Raw genomic sequence first — 21,065 nt, 5'->3', positions numbered from 1 at the left:
TATGAGAGTCAGAGAAGAGAACCTGTTAAATGCTCACTCTTTAAACCAGCATGGACAGCTTCAAACACTAGGAGCCATCCTAGATAGCAGTCTCTTTTGTTTGGTTTTTAATTTGACCCTGTTTTGTTAAATATTTTAATTTCTCAAAATGTACAATAGCAATCATTTGAAATGTCTTTGCCCCAATTACCAAGTGACCTGGTAACCACTCCAATCCTAACAGCGGTGGCCTAATGTGCAAAACATGAAACAAGGACATGCCTTGAATAGTATGGATTTAATACCACTGTCTCTGCCCTTTAAAAGCTAAGATCTGTGTTAATGGATACAGAGCAGAAGGGCTAAACAGTTTAAAGCAAGAGAGATCCATACTTTCCCTGCATGCAGTATAGGACCTCCAATGATTCACTCTAAATAGTAACAAAGCAGAGTCCAGGGGACAGCTTTTTCTGTAAGATTCAGCCTGAAAATATTCAAATCATGCATTACAACAGGCTTGAAGACACATAGATCCATATATCCTTATATATCCTTATTTATATTTAGTCATATTAGGCAGTTTTGTATCATTGCAGTAAAACTCCCCCTTGTTTGAACACAGAACCCTCCATGTCTTTCTCCTGGACCAAAGTGAAAAATGAGGATAAATAAATGAAGAGCAAGATTTGGAATTACTCCTACTACACCACAGAAGGAAGGAAAAAAAAAAAAAAAAAAAAGAAAAAATGAAAAAAAGAGGAACTAAAACCAGTTCTGTCCTAGGGAGAGAAGACAAAAGAGAAGGGAAGACCAGTGAGGAGGGAATGCGACATTAGTATCAGCAAGAAGGAAAAGAAATCTAAAAAGGAGAAGATATCAATGGAAACAAAATGCTACATCCTTCAAAGATTGCCTGTGTTACCATTTCCTGCTGAGTGGCAGTAAATGAGCCTTCTTCGGCTGCTGAATTACTCAATAAATACTCTAGGGCAAAACAGGGTCAGCCAGCAAACACCCGGGGAAGATATAGCGTAGGACTGAACTGGGTCCGTAAGGACTTCAGGGAAGTTTGTACCTCAGGACAATATACCCTAGTCTCTCCAGATCAGGCAAACTGATCTGCAGGTATGGCAGCAGTGTTAAATATGAAAATAGAATAACATGTATTTAAAGATTAACAGCCAAGAATCACAAGTCATCTGAGCAGTGTTTAATCATCAGGTAACACAAGTATTAGCATGCAGGTCAAGGCAGAATTTACACAAAACCTCATCCAAAAACTGTTAAATCTATGCATAAACTCTTTTTGACTTCAGTAAGAATTTGGAGATGCCTCATGGTCTTCAAACAACGTACATTGCTGTCTCCTGGCATCACTCTGGAGGCAAGGCCATCATAGCTCTCGCAGGTGGTGAGAGATGCCTTGTCTCCGTGAGACCTACACATCAGTCTGCTTCACGTCTTCCTGAATCTCCTGCCGTCTGCCTGGAAGTAGCCATTCCTCACAGAAGTTGGCAAGATTACGCCACCTAAAATGAACAGTACTGGAGGAGCAGGCTCATGTATACTGTGTAGTGCCTTATTTTGAGTGCTTGCAGATGGCCAAGTGAACAGCAGCTCCCTATGTCATGTTTGCCTAAAAAGAGCTAGCATGGTTTTAGATGGCTGATTACCAGGTAGCAAAACGGACATATTGTCTATACGAGACTCAGAGGGAGACAGTGTCTCCCTCAGGCTGCCATTGCAGATTTTCAGATGCTTTTTTTCCCCAGATTTTTCAAATTTTCTGTTTTTAAGCATGTCATTTCTGTATTACCATTCCTCCCTGCTTATATAGGTCAGCTGAGTGGAAGACCATACAGTCACTCATCTGGAAAGCAAGCTTCCTTACAGATATATAAATGTGTGCTCACCTGTATAACCTGTGTTGCTCAGATGAACTAAAATAAGCTCCACTGGCAAAAGCGCTATTTTATTAATTCAAGATGCATCTGTACTAAGGGCACTTTGCCAGCACACTCCATCAGTATTCCTGCTGGAAAATGTCCCTTTTATATACACAAACTACATCTACGGTCATCGTGGTTTGTTTCATTTAAGGTTTTTTTAAATGAAAACACAAAAATATAAGAAGAGCATTGCACAATGTCTAGCTGTGGCTGCAGAAAGACTGAGATCACACTTCTGCAGATATGAATATCCCCATGCACCTCAGTGGGGACTTCAGTGTTTGCCCTCTCTAACTTCCCTAGAAATTACAGCCCAGGGGTAGGACAGCAAGGATCTTACATTTAAGAACCCACCATCACCTCCAAGTAGCAGCTCACGTTGGCAGTAGACATGAGACTCTGAAAGATTCCTAATTACTATTTCTGTTGTTAGTCAAACCATGCCAAAGGAGCTCAACGAGGCTCTTGAAACGTAGCACTAGTTAATAAGCCTGAGCAGTCCTAAAGAGAGACCGTGAACACATTTTAAATCTCTGTGAGAGGAAGTCAAGTTTGAGGAGCTGAAAGATTCCACCTAATTACTTGAATCATTAGTATAAATTGGTAAGGCTCTGAAAAACAGCATACATACTCTTTCTTTCTATAACCTCATCTTTTCCTAGTTTGCTCCCTTATCTCTTTCCCTCTCATCCCAGTCCACTGCAATGGTGAGACCTCTGCCGCAGCACATTGCATCCAGCTCTATCCAATATTCCCTCCCTCTCTTCTTCCAGACTGGAAAACCGATAGCAGCAAGGAATGATTGTGGAAATCTGTCTTACAAAAGAAAAGAAGAAACAGCAAACCTGATCTGTTAATTTCCTTGAAATCAAAGCAGCTAAGTTCTTGGTGCATCACTTAGAGTAGCTGCACTAAAGACAGCTGCTAAACCAAGCCTTTTATCTATGCGAGACAACATAAAAGGAACCAGGAAGCTGACGCTGGAAAAACACAAACTGGAAAACAAACAAATGCATTTCAATAATGAAAAAAAATGCTACTGAAGGGCTGTAGCACACTGTCCTTTCTTCTACAGAAAAAGCTGGAAGGTCAGCTTCTTAATTTGGGACCTGCAGGGTACAAAAAAAGCGTTTGCTTGAATGTCATTTGAGTAAACAGATTTCCAAATTCTCAATAATCGCTGCTTGTGTAGGGTGTGGTTTACCACTGCTCCCTTAAGGAAGATTCTCCTCTTAAATTGCGGATAAGAAGGCACTGCAGTAATTGTAGTTTTAGGGTAGACTAACGTGAGGTAGAGGTGTTTAAAGCTAGGAAAAATCTCACTAATCCAACCCTAAACAATCTCTTGCACCTTCACTTATCTGGTATCGTGTAAGCACATCATAAGTCTTTCAAGAATCAAGGAAGAGGATAGCAAAACGCAATGCCCAGAACAGTCTGTGCACAGAGGAGGAGTGGAAGGTGCAACGCGTTTTGTATTTTCATGGACTATAAATTGATGTTTCTAGGAAGACAACATGGAGCACCTGATGATTATGACATGAAGCACTCCCAGGGACAAAGACCTGGGTGCAGCTCCAAGGCAGGGAATGAATACAATCATGCTGAAGAAAGCCATTCTTGCTGAGAAACACTACATAGAAATTACTGAAGGAATTTTATCCACCCTTGTAGTGGAGACTCCCACTAGAGATATCCTCTGAAGTGGAAAGCAGGTGGAAAGAGGAACTTAAGAAAATCAGAAAGCAAAACACAAAACTTCTTCCCATTAACGTAACAAGAACAAATGAGGCACTTTACCAAATCACATCAGTGGCAACAGCAGTGAAATTCCTCCCAGAGGCTCTGATAACACCATCTATCAGGAGATAGATGCACAATTTGGATTTCCATTCTGAAAACAGATTTTGCAGCACCGTGCTTTGTAATATTTATAGTAATTTCAGAGGTAATTCAATGGCCTTATGCAGAAACGAAGAGCTGACAAAACTCTATGTCAGGATAAATTACTAGGTGCAGTGCCAAAGCCACGTGCTGACTTCACATCAGGTCTTTCCATTTCATTCCCCATATAACAGCAGGTTACATTGCTCAGTCTGTTTAGGATCCTTATTTTTTATGTAGTTACAGCTGAAATTTTTACTTTTTGCCAATGCTAATATTGATGGAGAACCACACTTTGTTCTGGTCAATGAAACAAGGGCTTTGTCTGGGGAATATCTAGGGGCCTTACGCTTTTGCTGACCCAGAGGCATTCCCGGGGGATGTGACTGTAACAACATCCTTTTGAAAATGTATTCCAAGCACTAGCAAAAAAAAAGGCCTCTCACCCTTTCAGGGAATTACCTTTGGAGCTGGAAACGATCTAATTCTCCATCTGCTGTCGCTGCAGACTTCGGCAAACCCTCTGTTGCTCACACTGCAAAAAAAATAAAATAAAATTAGGTATATTTATGAAAAAAATAAAGATGGGAAAGTTGTTTTGTTGTTGTTGTTGTTGTTGTTGTTGTTGTTGTTGTTTTTTGGGGGGGAGGGGGGTGTCTTCTTCTTCTTTAACCTCCTCGGTGCTGAGGCACAGGCAGGGAGGTTTAAAGACTGCGGCTGCCCTCCGGGCGGTCTGGGATCGGGACCGGGACCGGGACCGGGACCGGGACCGGGATCGGGATCGGAATCGGGATCGGGATCAGGACCAAGACCAGGACTGGGATCAGGACCAGGGCCGGTGCCGGTGCAGGTGCGGGGTGCCGGCGGCCCTCCCTGCCGCTGCAGCCGCCCGGCCTCACCTCGGCCATCTCCCGCAGCGGGTGCCGGCCTCCCGGCACCCTGCGAGGAGGCAGCACCGAGGCTCCCCCCGGCCCCCCCCGGCTCCCCCCGCAGCCCCCGGCCGTGCCTCACCTCTGCCAGCCGCCCAAATGGCCGCTGCCTCTTCCTCCTCCTCCTCCTCCTCCTCCTCCTCGGCGAAGCGCGGTGCCGCCCGCTCCCGCAGCAGGACCGCGGGCTGAATGTGCTGTCTCACGCTGGACAGGCTCCTCCCGAGCGCTGCCGCCTTCCTCCTCCCGCCTCCTCCTCCTCTTCCTCCTCCTGCGCGCCCCCGGCAGCGACACCCCCTGTCGTTGTCGTTGTCGTCGTCATTGTCGTTGTCGCCGCCGGGGCGAGCGGGGCGGGGCAGTGGGGGCAGGTGGTGGCCCTGGCTGATGGCCCCCGGCCAGCACTCGCCAGCCCCCCAGACCCGGAGCCCCGTGAGTCGGGGCAAGCCCCGAGCCCCTCCTGGCCACCAGCAGCTCCCCTCGGGTGTCAACCCCGCCTGGGTGCACCACGGCAGCCCAGCTGCCAGCCCTGCAGTGGCCTCGCCATTGTCCCCTCAGGACCTTAAGCATCATCCCCACGGCTGCCTCAGTGTCCCCCACGCCAGCCTGGCCAGCACCTCCACACTCACCTAATTAGCCACCTGATTAGCCACCACCTTCAAAGCAGTCTAGATGTCAGTCCCCTAATTGCTACCCCACAGCCAGCTCAACATCATCTCCGTGGTGGCCTGGCCATCAACCCCATCACAGCCTGGCCAGATATTGTGGCAGCAGGGAGGTCCCACCAAAGCCCTGTCCATCTGGGGAACCAAGGGGAGAGCTCCAGAGCAGGTGGATGCTCCCCATCTTTCACAGATAGATGAGGGCATGGCTGACCAACAGTGGAGGTTTCCTTTTGGCCCTGATTCCTCACGGTGTTCCTGAGGGAACAGGGACCAGAAAGGAGAGCCAAGCTCCTTCTAGCAGTATGCCAGCTCCTCTCCCAGCACAGGTACATCCATTTTCTTGACCCAGCCTCCCACTTCCTCTTCCAACACACAAATATGTTGCCCTCACACCACAGGAAAACATGTGCCTGTTGGTACTTGGATTGCTCTTTAAAAAATATGCAGGACATATGTCTCACTGATATCCAGCCCTCTGGTCAGAGATGTATCATTCTGAGATGTGTCCCTTGAGCCACATTTGGTTAACTTTGGTGGGAAGCACTAACTCCAACCACTGTCATTCCAGGTCTAGGACCTGTTCTGAGAATATTGTGGTATATCCAGACCACTGAAAATCCATCAAGGGTTCATATCACATACAGTTCCTCTCAGACCCAGCTGGACTGTACCTGGCCAGGAAACAAAGAGCCCTGAAGAGAAACAACAGCATCCATTGAAGATGAAGACATGGTGATGAAATAATTGTTTATCAATTTAATTGGAGTTGAAGCTGAAAAGAATCATTTCTTGCTCTCCTGTAAGATTCCTTAAAGATCAACATGTTCTACTTGTGCAGGCTGGGGCACATGGAAAAAGTCTGTGGTTTTAAATACATGTTTTGAAACATTTCAAGTTTGGGGCAGTTTGCCACTCTTTCTGAAAATAAGGCCTTTTCAAAATCAGGTACTCAAAACTGAGCTGCAGAAGGTGCTGGTTGCTTTTGTAAGTGTTGGTCTTAGTTTCAGCTTTAGCATAAATCCCCTGAGATTTGTCTAGGTTTCTTTGGATTTTGTGTCATTTGCAAATTCCATGCAAACTTAGCTGATTGATTTGAAGTGTTCAAGACTGGTTTCTAAGAGGGCTTTGGGGTCATTTGGTATTCCTGAATTAACAAATCAGATTTGTTCTCCATGATGCTAGGTGGGGATTTACTATTGTTAACATGATATCTTATACATAGATTCTTATACAAAGATTCCTTGGACTCATATACATAAAACATGGTGTCATATACCATATCATGCCATCCTATGGTAGGATGATATCAAGCATTTTTTGAACATAAAGGAGTGCAGTGTCTCTGTCCTCTTGCCTTTTGACTATGAAGGTCAAAAACCTACATTTTTGTAACACTTTCTCAACTATTTCAAACTAAGTAGCCACAAATTTAAAATAACATTATTAAGTATTATTGACACACGATAAATAAGTCTTTAAGGATTGTTAAGTCCTACATTTTTGTTGCAGTAATGGCATCTTATGTTCTGCCAATAGCTCACTTAGAAATCGTTTTAAAAAGCACTGTAAGAACTTGTCAAATGGGACATGATTTTTATATTTTTTAAAATTTGCAATATTTGTCATGAGCGATCCACTCTTTTTAAAGTATAAAACAAAGAACCAAAATGGAAATGTCAAAGAAAAAAATTAAAAACAAACAAACAACAACAACAACAACAACAACAAAACTATTCATGAAACATGACAGATCTTGTCCAAAGCTTATTGAGTAATGGAAAACTGCATACAAAAGAGTTTGGAAAGAATGTCAGTGGCGAGGGTAGTATAAAAAATATGCAACTTCTCTTCGAAATTGTCTACTCTGAGGAGATGGAGGTAAGCAAGTCTAGCTCTAAATTTTTAGTAGGTGGTCCCAGAATCTACGAACTTTGGGAACATAAGAAAAACATACAACCAGTCTTGTTAAAGAGCCATCTGAAGGAATAACTAATTTTCCTACAAGCAATGCTCTGTTTTCTTTGACCTCATTCTCATGAGGTCTTCCCTAACCTTCCACAGCACAAGCTCTTGTCATTTTTGTGGATTTCTTGTTCTAGGGAGGTAAATTATACCATTACTAATTTTACAAAAGAGGGATAAAATCTTTATTAGAAAAAAATAATAAAAATATATATATATATATATATATCATTATGATCAATAAAATCTTTTTAACAAAGCTTCATGAGAAACATCCAGCCATTTCAGTTCGGCATGGGATGTGTACTAATTTTACATTTTCCCATTAAACACAAATCCATAATATTATCCAACTCATTATATTCTGCCAGCAGGCATTATGTGATTTTGTATCTGGCTTAATTACCAGGTGAATGTGCAGTAGGGCAAAGCTAAGATTATTTTCAAAACTTTAAATTTAAAGTTCTTGCTCTATGAATTCAGAAGGTAGTTATTTTAGCCTCAGATTGCATTATTAGATCAACAGAGGGCAAAACAGTTAGCAATTACTCACATCTGACAAGCTGCTTTCTCTCCAGCAGAGGTCAGTTGTACATGTACACACAGCAGTCATGGTGCCATCTGAAGGGAAACTGGAGATTAAGGGGAAATTTGGAGCTCATCGCTGCCCATGGATGGTGTGGGAAAACAAAAAAGTCTATTGATAAAATTACAAAAATACAGTATTTGCCTGTTTCTCCTCTCCTGTCTAACAGATACACAAGTAAAATGTAGAGGTTTCCGTGGACATTAATAAGTGCAATACATTTGATTCCTAGATTTAAGAAGTTGAAGGGAAAATGATTTGACATAATTTCTTCTGGAAGTTACTTTATATAGCATTGTTCACTTGTAAGTTATTAGTGAAGATTGGTATAAGTTGCTCTGACAAACCAATAACCATTTACGATGCAATATGAGACAAATAATTATCAGTACATTGTATTTTCCTGCCTTAGGCACCAGCAACTGCTACTTCACAAAACAGAATAAGAGAAAGTAACAGAAGTAGGCAAACCCTCTTGGAAGTTTGTGCCACTGGAAGATTAAAAATTAATTTCAAAGCTGATATTTCTAAGGCTTAATGGAAACGGCGCTACTTTTCAGACACTTTGCATGATAGTGCTCACGTGGGTTCTGCAAATAACAGGGGATGTTACAAAATGCCTTCCAGCTTCTCAAAGGCAGTGGATTAAACAAAGGATCAAAAGGCAGAATGAAAAAATCAAAGCAAGCTTCAGAAAAAATGTGCAATATCACTTCTGAAGTCAGGTTTATTGTTATGGCAGTAATGTCACTATAGGGCACTATTACGCATGGCCTTAGAAATCTTTACTTCACAGATGAACCAGTTGTTGGTCTTGGAAGAAATACGAGTGGTTGGTTAGTTATGAAAAAGCTGTTTAAGCAGAAGGCACTGGAGAACTTCTCTTAACAGTTTGCTACAAAGAGTTCTCTGGGCAGATCACTGAGCCCTGGGCTGAAATTTCTGCAAACCAACATAGTCTGAATATCCATAATAGATAGCAGCATATAAACAAGGAATTTAAAGGTATCTGGCACACAGACACTTAATAATTCCTCTGCCAGTTGATTTGCTATTGGTAGATTGCCAGTTCCAAGATCTTTGCACAGATACATGTTCAAAGATGAAAAAGCATTTAAGTATCTTATAAAGGACAAACTCTTTTTCAGAAGGGAATGACAAAATAAGAGATGCAGTATCCATGTCTCTGGCAAATGGGTGAGTTCCACATGGGTCCAGACATATGTTACTTTTCAAAGACCTTGCATCTGAGTGCTCTTAGAAACAATGATTTTTGTGTCAGACTCTTTTCTAAGCCTCTTTTCCTGTTTTGTTCTTCACTTTCATACAACACTGTCACCGAAGAGATCAATTGGAATGTCAGGTAACAATGGTTTCAACAAGGTTTTGTGGGAGCATTAGTACATAACTGGGACACCTAGAAGATATGCAGTACTGGTTTCAGGATTTACAAATCAGCCTGACTGCACTGGCCCACATGATGCCTTTGGTGTAGGAGTAGCAAGGCTGCAACAGTTCATTTTGTTTTTGCAGCTGTTCAGGCTACAGAAAAGCAAATGAAGGAGGACTAAGAACACAGTGACACTTACAAGAGAGGAAAACATGTCTGCGCTCAGATGGAGCAGCATTTGACACAAATGCGTGTATGAAATGTTTTTTTCAGAAAGCCACAGCTTCATCCCGACTGCTCATGCAACTAGCACTTTGCAGCCCTGACTTCTCTTTGGATGGGCTCACCTCACCTTGGAAGATTTCCCAGATTTTTGGCCTGTGGAGATACAAAGTTGAATGGAGGACAATGTATGGCCCAATGTAGGACTCTACAAAGGAACGCTTTTATGGGTCAAGAGAAGGAGAAATATCAGTGTGCCCTTCTTTCCATCCTGGTTTCAAAAAATAAAACTACTAACTGCATTTACAATGTTAACCATATATTGTGATTGTAGTACACTTTATATTTGCTATGTATATGAGACTAAATTCTTCTGTCATTCTACCTATATAGTAGTTAGTAGATTAATGTGTCAAATGTGATTGGAAAAGCTTGGTGAACTGTAGAATAAATGTTACATGATAATAAGCAGTAAGTAAAACAGCAATTAGCTGGAAGTTGGGTGTACATTTCTGCAAATTAATGAATCAAACCTCAGCAGAGCAACACCAAGCAGTATGACTCTGACTTAAACCTGGCTCTCAAGGTGGAATTCATCCTATGGAATCCTACTCCTTCCATAAAAGGTAACCATCATTATCCAAGAAATACTCCTTTTTGTGTCTCCTTGAAACTCAACAGTACTGCACATCTGAAATAGGAATCACGGGCATGAGTTCATGTTTGAGACCCTGCCCGTTCAAACACAGCATTACCCAGCTTCTGTTTTTGCACTTCTGACTGAGGAAGGAAAATGGCATGCAAGGAAGAAAGCCTTTGGAAATTTTATTACTGACTTTTAAAATAACAGTGCTTGCCATATAATGCAACTCATTGATTTTATTTGAAAAGGTTCAGTGTACTGGGAAGAGTTTGGAAACACAGCTGCAAACCAGGCATTTGGGGAAGGAACTGGATGGTTCTACAAGCCACTTCCCGGAGCTTCCTGCCAGTGGAATTCAGTGGCCTGTAGAGGACTTCAGGTTTGAAGGGTTTTACAGTGTTTTGTTACTGCTTGTCTGAACTACTGAGGAAGCTGCAAAAGGAGGGCTGCAGAGCTCTGTATGTAGGGCCTGAAGAGAAATAGGCTTGGAGTGGGACTGGAGGAGTAGATTAGGAGACATATACTGAATTACTCTATTTAAAACAAACAAACAAACAAAAAACCCTACTAAATAGATGACTCCATTTGGGTCTGTGTCAAGTTCCTGATGACTCAAGAACTTGGTCAAAGGGAGCAAAAGAAATGGCTGAATTTACAGAGGTTAGAGATCTTTGCAGTAGTTAGCTTCTTTTTGCAAAATCCTGTCTAATTTCCCCATACCACCTTTGGTTTAAAATCCAGTCCTTTGTGTTTGATTAAAACCAACAACAAACATCAAAGGACGGTGCATTTCTTTATACGATTCCAGAGACCTACTAAATATTAACCTGAAGCTTAGCTGTACCACCCAAAGGTAAAATCTGTGGCACATGTAAGGTGTTACATTAATTTAACACAACATGAAGATGCATTAAAGTGTATGAGACTAAATAAGTGGTACTTTTGACAACAAATTGAAACTTGTGGCAAATTATTCATATGACTGAAAGAAGCAGAAATGCATTCTGGAGAGAAGATCCGTAAAAAAAAGGTGTTTCTCTAATGTATCTTTGAAATGCTCCTTATTTCTTATCCATATTTCTGGTGAAGAAAGGCACCTTTGCTAGCCTATCCACTATGCTCTAACCATGAATTGGATTGACTAGTTGGTGTAAACTAATAGGAAATTGTATCCTTATATCCCATCTGCAGAGACAACAATGATAGGGGCTGTTATAGTGGTTATGTGGATCTCTTTAGACCACGCTGTCAATATTTTGGTGCATGACAAAAGTTTTCAAGCAGTGTCCTAGCTCTGAGTTTATGCTATATGCAGCTTATATGCATAGTCTTATAGCTCTCCTCGTACATATCCACTGCTTTTCAACAAGTAAGCCTGTGTTTTCTGCTCTCTCTCTTGTTTTCCCTGACTGGAAGTCTCCTGATGAGGATAAGCAGCTATGCTTGCCTGGAGGCCTGGATGGCACTCACAGAGGGAAGATGAAAGCAGCAGAGAAATATAACAGCTTAATCTTCTTAAAAGCGGACGGATGATAAAACAGTTCTGGGGTGGAGCTTGTTTCAGTGCTTTGAATCACTGCTTGGTTAAGGGAATTTAATGTTGCTGTGTGTGAGCGTGATTATTTCTGCATTGCTTCTGATCCCAAATAGCTGCCAGTATCTAGAGTTGTAGATTATTTTTTTTTTCTTATTTAAATCTAAAAATAAATAGTGGAGGAGCTGGGGAAAATTGTTCTTGAATGTGATGAGCTTTCAGACACAGTAACCGTCTTAGTAAGGAAGCCTAAGGGAGAAGATATGGCAGCACAGGGTGTTCCACCAAGACAGTGCAAATTAAAATTCAGCAGACAAGTGGCCTTCATACCCAGCTCTTTGGAAAATCAGATCACTTATGCATTTCAGTACAGAATTAGGCAGCTGCCTCCACGTAGCCAAAATTAATAGGCTATCTGTCCTCACTTTGTGTCTGAGCAGAGAGCAGCAGGTCAGCGGCATAAAGAAGGTGAGGTGATTTGGGATCTCTCAAACTGCAGGACGTTGAGAGCATGACTTGTGACTGAAAGTGGGCAGACTTCTAGTGCCATTTCAGGCATTGCAGTGCATGACAATGATTCGTCTTGACTACTTCCCCACAATTTTATAACACGTCCATCTCCCGTGTTGAGATGTCTGTGCTAGGTGGGCAGTTCGATTCAGACATTTTTGGTTTGAGGCAAGCCTATGCCACTCTCATGTATATGCAACTGACACATCTCCTCTAATCCATCCCTCGTGAGGTAGGCATTTCATGCCCAGTGTCACTTTCAAGGGCTGCCCAGCTGCTGTCTGCATGCATAATGTAACTACATCTGCACCAAAAAGGCATCTCTAGAACGAGGTGCCTGGGGCAAGAGTGGTGGTGATGGAGGAAGCCTTTCCTTAGGATGGAGGGGCTGGCAGGCACTGCAGCAGCTGAGATGGTGATCACTCCAGGGTAGTTCTCAGAATAAATGACAGCAATCACAGAAAGACCATTCTCTGAGCAGTGAAGGAAGAGATGGTCATGGTTAGAGATGAGGATGTTGCGATGTCAAGTTGAGGCATCCCTCTAGCACAGCCCAAATGGTGTCAAGAGAGTGACAGAAGGAGAAAAGAAACCATGTCCGTGTATACACACAAGAAAAAGGAGATATCTCCAGCACATTCGGCATTTTCAGACGACAGTGGAAAAGATGAGATGCTGACTGAGAAGCTAAGACCAAGGTCATCTTTAAAGAAGAGTTCTCTTTGGTGGAAATCTGCTTGCTGGTAGGAGGGTGCAAGCAAATTTTTGCTACAGTGCAAATGAAGGAGAGGATGGGAGCATTAGGGAGGTGGAGGTCTGTGTACAAAAGTCTGTTACCTCCCTCAGACTGTTACAAGGTGGCCAGAGCCTGTGATGGCCAAATTACATGAGTCCACCCCCAGGCCATATTCCCACACAGCTTGTTAGATATCTGACAACGGTCTGTGCAGAAGAAGAGAAAATGCACAGCCTGGTTGCATTAAATTACTTGTTCCTAGCAGAATGAACCAAATCCCTGCCTGCTGCAATGCAGTCCCAGCTCAGGCTGCTGCCTGTGATGCAGGCAGAGCAGAGCAGAGCAGGGCAGAGCACCATGTAGGTGCTGTAGTAGGAAACCTACGGACCCACGCTCCCTGCTGGGCTGTGTAAGCACAACGTAGGGAATGTGACAACCCCAAACTGTTTGTGATGCCCAATGTGGAGGAGGAAAGGGAGTTCTTGCCAGAGTTATGTCATTCAGAGGCCCCCCACCGCACCATCCTTCTCCTAGAAAGGGTTGTTTCCTCATGGAGTAGGCAAAAGGCATGCTTTGCAGTGGATAAGACAAGCACTTCAGTTCTCACAGCCTGTTCCTGCATAGTCCTGTGTGGTCCCAGCCTCAGGACCATGTATTTCGGAGAGTGCCCATGATGTGCCACCAGCTCACATCTCAGGAATCCTTCCCCTTTCTATGTTGGCAGGTAGCCTTGCCTCTTCTTCCTGGGGCTGCCCCTGCTGTGCGGAGCTTTCTCTAACACCTGATCCTACATAATTGCCTGTCGGCTGCCTGCGGCCCATACGTGCTGCCTGGATCTTCCTTGCTGTCTCATGACTTCCCAGCAGTGCAGCTGGCAGCTCTGGCACATGTTGTTAATGCCTCTCCAAAAGCATCCAGGAGTAGTAACTCATTAGCAGGAATGAGTGTTTGAAAATGAACTGTCAGGCTTTGCAGTGCGGTACACATGTAAAGTCCTTTTCACCAGCGGCAGCTTTTATTCATGTCCTATTAATACAAGTACACCAAGGCAAAATGATGATAACATGGAATCACGTTAGAAGTATTGTATCAGTTTAGGAGTAAAACAGGAGTTTACAAAGGTGCTATAGTTGTCCGCCACACAGCTATTAAACATCCAAGAAATCCTGTGTTAAGTTTATAAAGGAAAAAAATAATCATATAAAGGTCTAGAAAGACACACCTGATGTTGTATTGTGAATTATTACAATGAGGAACTTCTGTGTTTGTAACCACTCATTAGAGTAGATAGTTTTATAAAGGTGTATTGCTTTTCCCCCCATCCTCTAAAAGTATCCTTGTGATATTACTGTAAAGCAGGCATAGAGTTAACAGAAAAGTAAATATCTGTAAAAAATATCAAACTGTGCAAGAAGAACCATTACCTGTGTGTCACACTCCATGCTAGGAAGATGAATCTATCTCACCCCAGCATGGTTTTCTCACCATGGCTACGACAAAAAACAAAAACACTTCTGTATATGTGTCTAGATAATATGCAGTCATCTTTCTCCCATCAATAAAAATCTCTTTTGGGGGGATGACCAGCTACTCTGCTTTCCCCTGGTTCATCCTATATATGTACTTTCTTTTTGACTATCCTAAAGGAAGACAGCTAATATTCTGCTTTATTAATACAGGCTTTATATCATATCTTCCCTGTTTACCTAAAGAAGGCTTTTCTATGTATGAACAGGAAACACCATTTCAATTAAGTTCAATGCATACTGAGACAGTTCTGTTCTTTCATATTTTTATTTTAATGGGTTTTCTTCATATTTGGCAAGTACCCTATCCTTGTCCCAAAACCTCTGGTAGACTGAAACAGACTGCAAAAATTTTCAGTGAGCAACGTGGGACATGTAAGAGTGCAACACTGCAGTGACGAGACCACAAGGGCCTATGACTGTGTACAGGAACTGATGCTGGTCATACTGAAACCAGTGCCAAAATCCTCCTTGCTCAGAGGCCATATAATGTGCATTGTGAAAAACTTCAAACCAAAGGTATATATTGCATTACTGTCTAAGTGTCACATTGAAGGAGAAGCTTTTGCATTACATCCCACTGTCATTCCACAGAACTGATTTCAGACAATCGCCTTCCTTGAAGACCATCTGAGATAGGTACAAAGTGACTCTCAAGCTGTGAGGTCAGTCTGGCATGGCCATTCTCATAGCAAGCATTTGGGGCCTACTTCAGCATATCATTAGGCTGGATACCTGGATACATGTTTTGGGTTCTGCTACCCAAAGCTTCAGCCTCTCTCAGGTCCTGTGATCTCTACCTGTAGAGATGCCCAATCTAAGTCTTCTTTTGTGAGTGTTCTTGCTACCTCACTGGAACGTACATTTTCATAATCATCATCCTCTTCAGATAAGTCAGGATCAATAAATGCTGATAGTTGGAAGTGGTTGTATGCTCAGTCACCATACAAAGTGTTTGGGATCTTCCAGAAAGTGAGCGATGATCCACAGTGCCAGCTCCTGAAAAGCCAGAATCTCACCCAGTTGATGAACCTGCTGTCCATCACCCAAACCATGAATTCTGGCCCTGTGCACTTAAATTATGAATATTTCTATAGTCCATGCTCATATACCTTCTATTATGTTAATTCTTATGGGAGAAATAGTTTCACTATATTTTGTATAATTAACCATCATATGTTTCAGGAAGACATCACAGGTGGATGGCAGGGGATGGGCACATTTCAGAGTAGAGCATGTATGTGACATAACAGTGATTGGAGAAGTCAACATTCACTTTTTTATTTTTTTTGTCCATTTCAATTCTTGTTTAAGCTCTAAGTTTTATGTTTAATTTAGGAGATAAGAAAACCATCCCTAAATGACTTAATACAAAAACACTGAATTTTGTCTCCTTACTCACCTCTGTGTTTGGTGTTTGTTCAAATACCAGTGCTTTGAGGTGTCTTATACACTGCTAGTAAAATACAGTTATTTGGTATTCTTGATCTTCCTATTTATTCAGGCTTCTCATAGCACATCAGAATTAATGTGTTCATAAAGAACACATAAAGGCTTTGACATTGATTGATGTTTGCTCTTCTTTTACTATAGAGAGTTTTTAACACATAAAAAAGAAACAAATGTGAGGAAAGATTAGAAGTGTGAGAATCATCACGAAGCGAGTATCGTATAGCATTAATTACTGCTATCCAGTGATTTGGTGCCACTAGGTGGCAGAGCAACAATTCACTCTGCAACAGCGACAGGTTAGGTGGCTTAAATTCCTGCTCCCAACCTTCAAGGCTTTAGTGCTAATATTGTCTATTGCCTTACACTTCTTAGTGAAGGCCTTTAAAATTGCAGTGGAACTGTCAACGATCCTACAGGTGACGGTACGCTTGTTAATGTCGGTCATACTTGGGAATTCCTATGAAGTGCTGTCTTTGAGAGGGCCCAATTTGGAGACTATATAGAGGTCACTTTTTTGAAGACTATATAACAGTGCACTTAGTTCTGCCACTGTGGCAATCATGGTGAGGGGACCACAAGTTAAAGAAGTATAAAGAAAGTATAAAAACAAGGGGATAGCAGCGGATGTTGTCTACCCAGATGTCAGTAAGTTCTTTGACACTCCCTCCCATAAGATCCTCATAGAGAGGGTGATGAAATATGGGCTGGATGAGCAGGCAGCAAGGTGGAATAAAATACTGGCTGAAGTGATTTCAGAGGGTGGTGATCCACTGATCGTGAAGTCTAGCTGGAGGCCAGTAACCTGCAGCGTTCCCCACGGTCCATACTGGCCCCAGTCCTGTTCAATGTCTTCCCCAGTGGTCTGAAAGATGGGGCAGCACGTACCCTCAGCGAGTTTGCAGATGACACAAGGCTGGGAGCAGTGTGGATACATCATGGGGTCGTGCTGCCATCCAGAGGGGCCTGGACAGGCAGGAGAAATGGGCTGCCAGGAACCTCGTGCAGCTCAACCAGAAGTGCAGAGTCCTGCACCTGGGGAGGAATAACCCCAGGCACCAGGACCTGCCAGGGGCTGCCTGGCTGGAAAGCAAATAGGATGTGGGGATGCTGATGGACACCAAGCTGAACATGAGCCTGTTTTGACAAAAGACCTATCTATTCCTTTAGCAAAACAGAAGTGAAGAACATAATGTATACACCAGAGTTTACATGCTGTGCTGCTTCTGCCATAAACATCTTATTTGTGATTATCTGGCAGACTGTCTATACTTCTTCAAAAGCAAGTAGTGTCTGGTCATAATGAATGCTGAATGTCTCCCATAAAAATTTTCCATTTATTTTAACATATATAAATAATCTGACTGGGTGGAAAAAACAGGACTACATACTGCACAACAGATAAGTGACCTTCCTAGTGAGTAAAAGTATGTAATGTTTCCTGTAACTTTGGAACTTAAGAGATGGCTTCTAATAGAAAGGTGTTTAACATATTAACAATATATTATCATTATTATCCTGAAGATGTTACTGTCTAATTTTTATCCTGTATATTGAGTCTATTATTCAATGCGATTTATTCTGTTAACATCACTCACTTGCATGGGTTTGGCAGTCCTTTGAACAGGATCCACAGAACTGCCACAGATTCCCTTTACCTAATCACATGGGGGTCAACACCACTTTGTCTGTGGGTGAAGGGACTTGCAACTGAACCCCTTCTACCATATTTTTAATACTATGTGGGCTGTAGCTAAGAGTTCCTGTTTTATTTTAAATCGTTACTGCCACCATCAGAAACATGAGCTGACCTGCAACTAATAAGGGAAACACTGGGGAAAATGTCCAGGAAAAAAGAAAGATTCTTCCACTAGAATTTGAAAAAAAAAAAAAATCACCTGCAAATTACAGCCTCTCCACACCCTGCAGAGCTGCCTGTTGTTCATATGTAATGATATGATATGATATGATATGATATGATATGATATGATATGATTCATATGATGCTTTTTGTTTATCTTGTGACACAGTTCAAGAATGTAAAAGGCAGAAAAATAGAAGCAACCAGGAAAAATAAAGTATCAGCATAATAAGAAAAAAAAGGTCAGGATCTCAGCAAGCATCAGCCTTGGGCTCACACGATTCCACATGGGTATATCTAACCCAGGCTGGGTTTGCTGTCGTGATAGCCTGCCTGCATCACCACAGAAGTCTGGGTGTGGGATGTCTTGAAGAACAGTAGCCAGAATTCATCTACTGTTATTATATCTGTTTCAAAAAGTTTTCCTCTCTATATAAAATAAGGATATATATTTTTTTTCAAAATGTTGCTTCTTCTCTATTTATTAAAATACAATAACTTCAGGATTTAGCCAAATTCCAAGTTTTCTCTCTGATTATTTACCAAGAATGGCTACAACATACGTTCTTTTAACAGCCACATATATCATATTTACAGAGCACACACCAAGATTTTCCACATTTCATGAGTAAACTCTAGTTAAAAGCACTTAGCAGGAACTTAGTTTTGTGGGACAAGACAAACAAGCCTTTATGTTCTGCAGCAGCTTTGCTAATGATTATTTTCACCATGCCTAAAACTGGGGTTACAATGGAGTCTGACTGCTCAGTGTAATTCTGAAAGAAGGATCAGTTGTCCATTTAAGATGCTTTGTGTTCCTAGAAACTGGGGCGTATGAAATGCATTTGTCAGTTTTAAAAACATTTCCTTCCATTTCTACATAAGGTACACAGAGAGTTAGTGGCAATACTGCCCCCTGTTAATTGCTCAGCTGGTATCAGTTTAAATACAGGAATAGGCCTTCAGTTAGTGATGACTGGTACAGCTTTGAACATTTTAGATGGAAAATATATAGAATAATTTCAGAAGAACAATATTATTTTCATTTTCAATTCAGTAACCTTTCCCCCCCCAAAATGTTAGAGAATTTCACTGCGTTAAGAGAGAAAACAGGTATAACTTGATCACAGGTCTAGATTAGGTTTGACAATGACTTGTTTTGAATCCTAAATGCATAATCTATTTGTGTGCACCTCGTTCATATTTTCCCTTACCATCTCTGCACAGATGCCAAAACACAAATTGAGCTGCATGTTAATGCTGTGATGTATGCACACCAAGATCTCAGCCAAATGCATGGATCAGGAACTGCTACTCTCTAAAGCAGGAAAAGAGTCCAGGGTTCTGGAGATGCTGACAGTGTCCCAGTGAGAAAAACAATGCATCTTCAAGGATGTCAGACACAGGGAGGGGGAGAGGTCCATGTAAATAACATTTTATATTTTACTGTGTTCACTTGCAGAGTGATATAACATACATGTACTCTCTTCTAGGGTAAAATAGGAATGCCATACAGTTTTGTTGCTGCATGCTTTTCCTAAATAGGCTATTTTTAAAGGATCAACAACTATAACTGTCATGCTACTGACAAACTGATTTGTCTGAGCCGTGTTTCTCTCCTTCATACTGTTCTTAAACTAAATATTTTCCATGTATGTGAGCTAGTGGCTTTGGGTTTCTGTCAAGCAGCAGATGTAATCCAGGCTCTAACGATGTCTATATTTAGCTCAAATGCTAACAGCCTGGTTGTGTGGAAACTAGGTAATAATATACTATTATGCTCATTGTCCTAGCCACATTGAATCTTTGGTGCAGAATTGCAATGAAATCCCTTGCAGAACTAGGGTCGGTTCTCACCAATATTCTGCCAGGCAAAGGAGGCTCTGTGAGCTTAATTCTTACAGAAAGTTGATATCCTCGAAAACTTTACTGATCTCAGAACAGACAGGGATACATCCTCACCTTTAGCAGCACAGAGCCTGAGCAGGAGAAACCATCCTGTTACATCAAAGGATGTTGCTCATAACCCACAGTAGCCCATAGTAGCTCAAAATTTGTAGTTTTTGTTTTGTTTTTGTTATATTATTCTGTCATTTATTCTGTCAGGTGCTGTCAGTTATGTTACATTATATTATATTCATACAATAAAACCTACCAATCTGTTTTACAAAAACCATCAGAAATCCAATGTTTACCCAGGTAGATCAAATCTGACCACGTCTATGAAGATAAGTCACTTCTAGCTAGTCATCATCCTTTCCTGACACAAAAACTTTTCATCATAAAGCTTTCCAGATCAGGAAGATAGTCTTTTTCTCTGTCCACCAGAAGAATATGGCACACCAGAAGAGCATAAATAGTGCATAAAGGTTGCCAAGCTTTTGGGAGTTGATTTACCAGGTTGGCTGCTTTGGGGTTGACTGGTTGGGACTTCTTTGGAGAGGTGAAATATAGTGAAACATTCCTAAGTGCTCAATAAAATAAATAATATTTGGGGGGAAGGAAAGGGAGAAATGGCTAAAATTTTCAGAGAGGAATGTAAACCCTTCTGTGAAAGTTGTGATCAGATAGGCTGGCAGTCACCAGTTTGAAATACTAATGGTTCTTGGAAACATCAGGCTTGTAAACCAGCCCCTCTATCTGCCTGATATGGCCAAACAGGTTGCATATGAACACTTTTCCTTCCATAGCAGTATTTTTCTTCCATTTCACCGACTATAACATTACTCTTAATAGGTGATGGTAAATTTCATATGAAAGTCAAGGTTCAGAAAAGGTCTGGAACTGCTGCGGAGTGAATGCACATAGGTGGCAGCACTGCCTCACCCTGCAGGGTACATTGCCACTCACCCTCAGCAGCATCTGTGCAGGCAACCTTTCACACAGATATTTTTTATTCCAAAACTACGGGCAGGGCAGAACCATAAAACATGCTCCACCGTGAGACAATCAAGGATTCTTCACGGAAGAAAGTGAAACAAATGCTATAAAAATGCATTTTAAAAAAAGTTCCCTGACATTTTAGAAATATTTTTGTAAGTTGAAGGGAAAATGAGTAAAAGTAAAAATCATTCTTTCACCTCCTTCTTTTTTAACTGCACTGTTTCTGGAAAAAGAAACAAAAATAAAATAAATGAAAAATATTTCTTAAGCTCTGGGAGGTTTTGAATTTTAAGATTTATTCAAAAGTATCTTGGTCATCGCACCTCTACTCTTCAATTTATAGAAATTATCTTATCAAGAGGG

At 41.7% G+C, this 21,065-nt stretch overlaps 1 protein-coding gene across 5 annotated transcripts in view; it reads right to left on the bottom strand.

Annotated features, from left to right (window-relative positions):
- DYNC1I1 (dynein cytoplasmic 1 intermediate chain 1) overlaps positions 1-4,935 on the bottom strand; it is a 188,711-nt gene extending 183,776 nt beyond the window's left edge. For all 5 annotated transcript variants that reach the window (XM_084281301.1, XM_084281305.1, XM_084281304.1 and 2 more), the window contains exons 1-2: positions 4,824-4,935; positions 4,275-4,347 (exon numbers count right to left, since the gene is read on the bottom strand). The gene's annotated coding sequence lies outside the window, so the exon portion shown is untranslated. The remainder of the gene's footprint in view (positions 1-4,274; positions 4,348-4,823) is intronic.
- Positions 4,936-21,065: the final 16,130 nt, after the last annotated feature.

The sequence above is a fragment of the Netta rufina genome (genome assembly GCF_964035555.1).
Source record: "Netta rufina genome assembly, chromosome: 2".
Taxonomy (NCBI): Eukaryota; Metazoa; Chordata; class Aves; order Anseriformes; family Anatidae; genus Netta; species Netta rufina.
The sequence above is the reverse complement of the archived record's forward strand: the minus strand, read 5'-3'. Positions and strand labels throughout refer to the sequence as shown.